The following is a 7,699-nucleotide window of genomic DNA, read 5'->3' on the forward strand; positions in this document are numbered from 1 at the left end:
TATCTATCTATCTATCTATCTATCTATCTATCTATCTATCTATCTATCTATCTATCTAATTTCTCTTACTAGCTATGTGGTTCTGGACAAGCCACTTCTCTCTATGGACCTCAGTTTCACCACATGTGAAGTGATATGTATGACACCAGAAAATTGTGACAATTTATTTCACCTCAAACATTCTTTGATCACTTTCTCTGTCTCCCTCCTTCATTTCCCACTTCACACAGTGTCTGTTTATCATTCTCTCTCTTATAGGATGAAATGATCTTTGATTGATGGGAAAACAGAGGGCACTTGGGAAGAAGAAAAACCATTTGTGAGGAGAGAAACTGCTTCATTAACAGAATAATTGAGCTGTTAGCTAATTTTAATTGTTAACTGTAGAGAAGAGGAAAAAATAAAGTTCTATGCAATGAACATTCTTCCTCCAGATGATTAAAAGAACAACAAAAATGGTCTGTATCTTTGATGCATTTAATAATTATGTGTTTGACACCTTTTTAATATTATACAAGGCATATGTATATTTAAAATTCTGGCAATTTACATAACACCATAAATGTGTCAGTTCTTCCTGATCAGAAATTTCTGCCCCACCCCCAACCTTATTAGTGGTAATTCCTGCTAATTGAAAATTATTACCTTTATCTTAGTTAAATATAGTTGTTGGTGTAATGACACTTCATATTTTGCTAAGATCAATGTGATTAACTATCTTTGTAAATAATGCATAAAATTAATAAGAACACATTAGCTGCATAAAGTATAAAATTCATTTATTTTCACATCAGATTTATGTTTTATAGTCCTTTTTTTCCATAACCAGTCAAACAGGTTGCAGTAAGTAGCTCTTATTCCAAAATTGTCAAAATCTTAATACTTAAACATCATTAGGAAGATGACTAAACCTGGTTGACACAAACTGGCTGAACAACCCATTATGAAAGATGTAGTCGAGCAATAAATAGCACATCCTTCTTTAAATTAATTGCAATCAATCTTAATTGATTTCTAAAAGAGCAAAATTTTTCTTTACTTAATCAAACAAATGGCTTCACTGAAAACTGAGTGATTATTCAGAGTAGGATGATTTCAATGAAATTGTTGATATTGCTAAGGCAATGAAATAAGTTTCTATAATTCATTCACTCAGTCAGTGAACCAACATTTTCTAAATAGCTATTATAGGTAAGAGCTTAAGGGATATACAAAGACCAACAAGCATCATAGGTTAATATGATTTAGGCCTAGAAAGGACCTTAAAAATTATTTAGTTTAACTGCCTAATTTCAGTCAGTTAGTCCATCAACATTTATTAATTACTTACTATATATACCAGGCATATAGTATACAAAAATATACAAAAAGAGGCAAAAAAAAACAGTCCTTGCCCTCAAGGAGTTTACAATCTATTTTCCCAGATGAAGCTTAAAGACATGGAATAATATACCCAAAGATGTCAGCTAAAAAGAACTTTAGGAGACAGAACATAGAATGTTAGAAATTAAAGACATCTAATATTTATAGAGCCCTAAACTGCAGTTGAGAAAAGCTGAATTCTACGACCAGTTTTACTACTAATTACAGTAGCTGTATGATCTCAGGTACAAATCACCTTTTTAGGACTCAATTTCCTCAACTATTAAATGAAGGATTTTATTGGATGTTTATTTTGAAAATAAGCATCCTTTATTATACTGAACAAAATAAATCAAAGAGATTTAGTATAGTTATGTTAAAACTGATAATAGGATCCAGATAATAGCAGATCCTGATACCTGGGATATGATATGAAAAGGAAATGGGACAGAGTTAATGGGACACATTTTGACATTATGTAAAGGCATTTCACTACTATAATACACAACATAGATTTTAAAATACATAGCATAATGTCTTATTAAACCCCTTAGAAATCAAGAAATTTTCCTTCTCTCTGGTGTCTTTTGGGATTTCTGATGACTACCGTGTGGGACAGCGTCACTTCAACAGCCACTAGCAACAATGAGTTCAGGAGAGAGGTCTTTCATAAGAGTAAATAAAATGAGTAAACATAAAGGCCTAATAACCTCAGCCTCCCACAATATGTTTCCTTTGGGTCAGAAAGGAGACATTATCAAAGCAAGATTTTTCTGATTTGTTAAATTGCCACTCAGGTTACATTCAAGTTCTTTTCCCACTGGCATGACTACAGCCCCTCAGGAGGGTGGCCCTACTGGTAGGATTGACTCATAGGGATAATTTTACTAATTGTTTTTTTTACCCCCCTATCTTGTTCACTGCTTACCATGTTCCTGTCCCGAATCCCTAAACGTGTCCTTATTGAGCAAAACGCAATGCTCAAGAGTCATTTTGACTAATGTGGTTGAAGGGAAGTGACTGCAAAAGAGAAATAGATTGGTTTGAAATAGGAAAGAAATGAGAAGAGGAGACATCAGTCCCCCACCTGAAGCTGTGTGCTATGATCTCTGAGGCGGTGATCAGTATGTATGGGGGCAGTTAGGGAAACAACATGTTAAGGACAGGGGTAATTAATGGGACAGCTATTGCTTGCTTATGAAGGTAGCTTGCTTTCACTTCTTTACTTTGTCTTAAACTATCACAACTTTGGGGCAGCTTGATAGTTGAGTGGATAGAGTGCTGGGTCTGGAGACAGCAAGATTTCAGTTCAAATACGGCCTCAGTCAATTACTTTGTGACCTTGGGCAAGCCACTTACTCTCTATTTGCCTAGGAGAAAGCTGGGTGACACAGTGAATAGAGTACTAGACCTGGAGACAAGAAGACCTCAATTCAAACCCTGCCACAGACACTTACTAGCTGTGTGACCCAGGGCAAGTTTCTTAACCTCTGTTTGCCTTAATCCACTTGAGAAGAAAATGCCAAACCACTCCAGTATCTTTGCCGAGAAAACCCTATGGATGGTATAGTCCATGGGATCATGAAGAGTCAGACACCACAACTTCCATTGCATTGTGCAAGGTCTCTCCATCTGGGAACTGCATAGCTTTAATGAGTTAGAGAGTTTTATCCAACTACTACACAATGGTAATGTCATTAGACAGGTTCAACTCCATAATGGTTTCCTCAGACAGACCCTCCAAATGTTTGACTATGAAGGCCCTTGTCATGGACTGACTTCAGAGTATATTTTCCTTCCTTGATCTGAGGGTTGATTTTTCTCATTCCAAAAGAGGAGAGCCTAGGCAGTGGTGTTTTTGTTACCTCTCACAGGAGGGCATCTAATCCTCAGTAAGATCTGCATTGCAAAAGTCCTTATTGATGTTTCTATTGAAAGGGTGATCAGCCTCCATTGGAGGTAATGGGATAATGTCAGAGCATCACCATGTTCAGCTGTGCCTCACCATGCTCAGCATCTGCCTCTGCTTTGTTGAAGTCTGTGAGAAGCCCATAGTGCTACTCTCTGAGGTGCCAAGTCCTCACTACAGGCCGCCCCATCTGGTAGATGTCATCTAATATTGTCCAAAAGGAATAAATTGTTCTACTCTAGAATACAGTGAAGCAAATATTGAATTTTATTGCTAGCATCTCCCAAAACTGAGCCAATGAGTTTGATCTCCTAATGCCATAGGACTTAAATTTATATCTTATTCATCACTTGTACAATTCTTCAGGTTCTACACACTCTCAATATGCAAGATTAACATGATCCTGTGAGCAGCCTGGGTCTTGAAAACTGAAAGGAGGGCTTATATTTGATAAGATAATTTCTCTTATTCTATTTAGTACATATGAAGTGACTTCGTTATCTAGACCAGTGGTTTTCAAAATGTGGTTCAGGAACTCTGGTGGTTTCCAAGACTCTTTCAGTGAATTCATAAGGTCAAACTTATTTTCATGACAATTCTAAGATGTGTAGCTTCTAATAGAGTAAATACATATAGATAACCAAATGAGCAAAAGCTTTTAAGGGGTAATCAATAATTTTAATTGTATGAAGGAGTGCTGAGACTCCAAAGTTTGGGAACCACTGATCTAAACCCCTGTAATGTTTTAAAAATAAGGAAACTGAGGCCTATAGAAAAGGCAATGACTTACTCATGTTCAAAAAGTTCCTTTAGTGGTAGAGCAGGACTCTCAGTCCAGAGATCCTCCCATTGCTCCATGTTGCTTCTCATGAAAACCAACCTACCTGAAATACCTGAACTTGCTCTGTTAATGGTAACATGATAATCACAGTATTCTGACATCTTTTCCCACTCCACCACCATTCCTCTATCCTTAATACTCTTGGAGCACAGCACATATGTGCATACATACACACTTTGGCTTTATTCATAGCATAATAGTCACATAAAAGGCACAGGACATAGAAAAATGATTCTGTCTCTTGACCTTGCATGTAAATTTACCTCCTCCTTTATTAGTATGTCTTCCCCTGTCAATGAAAAATCCTTTAAATTCCAGTCTTAATTGGAATTCCAGTCACTCACTCAATCTCTCCCTCTTATGAGCTGACAATTTTGGTTTGTGTTCATTGTATTTGTATCTCAGGGCATGTTAGATCTTCATTCTAGTGGGGCACCAGAAATATTGTTACCTATAGGCCAGGATAGACCCTTTCCCAGGAAGGAGTTCCCATTCTAGGCTCAACCACACTCCAGATTCAGTATAAGGGGAACAACATGGCCTTAAAAGTTGTCAAACATTTCTTTCTCTCTCTGGCTTATTTTGCCCCTTTCTTTTCTTTGTTGTAAATAATTGTAAATACATGTCCCATCTCTCCCACTGACATGTTATATGGCCTTGTACATATCACTTTTCCTCTGTGAGCCTCAGTTTATTTGAGTCTAAATTGGGATAATAATAGTTCCTTATGTTCTGTAGTTCCACTATGTACCTCAGAGGGTTGTTAGCAGGCAACAAGCCTTTAATTCTTACTTACTATGTCCTAGGCACTATACTAAATGCAAAAAAGAAAGACATTTGTGAGGATTGAAAAGGAAATGCAAACATTTAATGTGGGAATCAAATGAGGAAAACAATATATGAAGGAGAATAGAGTGAAACAAGTCAGGATAGAGAGGTTTTGAGACATTGTGATGGTCCCCAATTATCAAACAAAAGTTTTGTATTTTATCATACAGATAATAAGGGTCCACTCCATGTTTAGGAATTAAGCTTTTGGCATTTAAAAGCCTTTACATTTTGATTCCAATTTATCCCTCTCATCTTATTTCCTGTAACTTTTCTTAACATTTTGTTTCAGCCAAACTAGCCTCCTAATTCTTCTATGAAACCAATATGCCATGCACCATCTTCATGCCTTTGCTTAAGTTATATTCCCCATGTCAGGAATGGACTGCCTCCCCACCTTCACTTTTTAGAATACTTAGTCCCTTTCAGGGCTTACCTTAAGCGTCATCTCAGATACAGAGTATATCCTGATTCTCTTCCTGCTCCTCAATTTTTAGTGCTCTCTGTCTCTGGATATAATTTTTAATTTATTTATCTGTTTATATGTCCTATCCCAGAGTAGAATGTAAGGTCCTTGAGAGAAGAGACAGTTAAGATTTTGTTTTTCTATCTCCAGTGCCTTAAAAATATTTGTTTGTACTTAATAAGAGTTTGTTGATTTGTTAAATTGAATTGACAGTCAGAGCTCTGTGTTAGGAAAATTACTTTAGCAACTGTGTGAAAAACAGATAGGAAAAGGGGGAAAATGTCTACAATAGTCAGGAAGAGCAAGAATGAGCACTTACAATATCATGGGAGAGAGAAAGGGATGGATAGGAAAGACAGTGTGGGAGCTGGATCCAGAGGATTTGGGAACTGAGGGAATGTGATAAAAAAAAAACAAAAAGGGGAGAAAGATTAAGTTTGGGGCATGGTGTGCCCCAAAACAAAAAAGGGAACATGGTATATTTAAGAACATAGAGCAAAAAAAGAAGGGAACTTAGGGCCTGTCTGGTCAGTCCTCCTTTTCAAATGAAGATATCTTAGTACAGAGAGAGAAAGAGACTGGCTCAATTTGGGGCAAAGTGCTTAAGGCTAAAGCCAGGCCTAGAAGCTAAGTCTTATTCCAAGTCTATTAACACTTACGGAAAGAAATCAAATACATAATTCTGCATTTTGGGGAAAAGTAGCCCCTGAAACTTGTGTGGAAATAATAGTGGTTAATGTAGTTCTAGATCACAATTCTGCTAGTTAGTTTTCTGTGCAAATAAAACATTACCAAGTCTGTCCATTCAGCAATTACTTCAAAGCCTCCTACAGTATGTGGAACCATGTCCATTTAACTGTGTATTGTAGGACTTACACAAATGGGCTCTTAAGTAGACTTTTAAACATTTTAATATGTTTTATTAATACCATCATCTATCAGTCATTTCTCCCACCTCCAATAGATTTCTAAAAAACAATTAACCATGTGACATAGTAGTGACTGTATAGAACAGAATAGACAATGTTTTATTTGAAGTTGAACCATATCTTTTCCCTCAGGGGAAGATATGTTTCATTTTGTGTTCCATGTGACTTTCCCTGGTTTTTCAATCATTCACTCAAAGTTCAATTTTAGTAATAAATAGTTATAAATAGTTTAGTAAGTTTCAGTAATCTTTTAATTAGCATGAATATTACTGTGTATGTTGTTCTGTTGGTTCTGTTTATGTCACTCTACATCAGTTCATATGAATAAATGCTCATCTATTTCTTTGAATCTGTTATATTCATTATTTTTTATTGCACAATAGTATTGGTGTTTCTTTTTCCTTAATCATTCCCCAGTTGATGAGCACCCACTATATTTCATGGTCTTTACTACCACAAAGAGTGTGATAATACGTAGAAAGTGGTTGACACAGTGCCTGACACATGGTAAGCTGGCAAATTCTTGTTCCTTTCCTCTTCTCCTACTTTGGTATATATTAGACCCATGTTTCTTTTTTTGACATCTTTAAAATATATGTTAAGTTGTAGAATTGTTAAGTGAAATGTTATGGAGAACTTAGTTTCATAGAATGATTGTAAATTGCAATCCAAAAGATTGCTTCTCAGCCCTTCCAACTGTACAGTTGGGGGGGCCTAACCTCTCCCAACCCTTCAAACATTGATTGTTCTCATCTTTGGTCATGTTTGAGAATTGGCATGATGCATGTGAAAACTTGTTGTTATTTTAATTTGCTTTTTCTTACTATTGGTGTATTAGAGCATGTTTTCACATGGTCATTTAGAGTTTTCAGTTCTTGTTTTGAAAATGACATATTTTTGGTCATTACTCCTCACTACCTACTTTTGGAAAATAGTTCTAGTGTTATAACTTTGAGTCAATTCTATATAAACTTTGAACATTAAACTTTAACAGGAATATGTGGTACACATTTTTCTCCCCTTTCTCCTTTTGTCTTCCAATTACATCTTCATTGATTGTATTTGTGTAAATGATTTTAAAATTTTATAGAATCATAATTGTCTATTTTCTATTTTATTACCTTCTCAAACCCTTATTTGGCTAAAAACTCTCCAAGTCAGAGAAGTGAAATGTAGCTCTACCTTTCCTCTTTTTATTTATGATCTCTCTCTCTCTGTCTCTTGCTCTATCACTCTCTCTGTATATATATAATATATATATAATATGTAATGTAATATATAATATGTATATTTGAATCTTTATATTCATATTGATTACTGATTTTGATTTTATTATTGCTATATATAGCAGCTAGGTGGTACAG

At 35.6% G+C, this 7,699-nt stretch overlaps 1 pseudogene; it reads right to left on the reverse strand.

Annotated features, from left to right (window-relative positions):
* Positions 1-2,941: 2,941 nt before the first annotated feature.
* LOC114033504 lies at positions 2,942-5,388 on the reverse strand (annotated as a pseudogene).
* Positions 5,389-7,699: the final 2,311 nt, after the last annotated feature.

This window comes from Vombatus ursinus, unplaced genomic scaffold (assembly GCF_900497805.2).
Source record: "Vombatus ursinus unplaced genomic scaffold, bare-nosed wombat genome assembly UNPS02007284.1, whole genome shotgun sequence".
NCBI lineage: Eukaryota > Metazoa > Chordata > Mammalia > Diprotodontia > Vombatidae > Vombatus > Vombatus ursinus.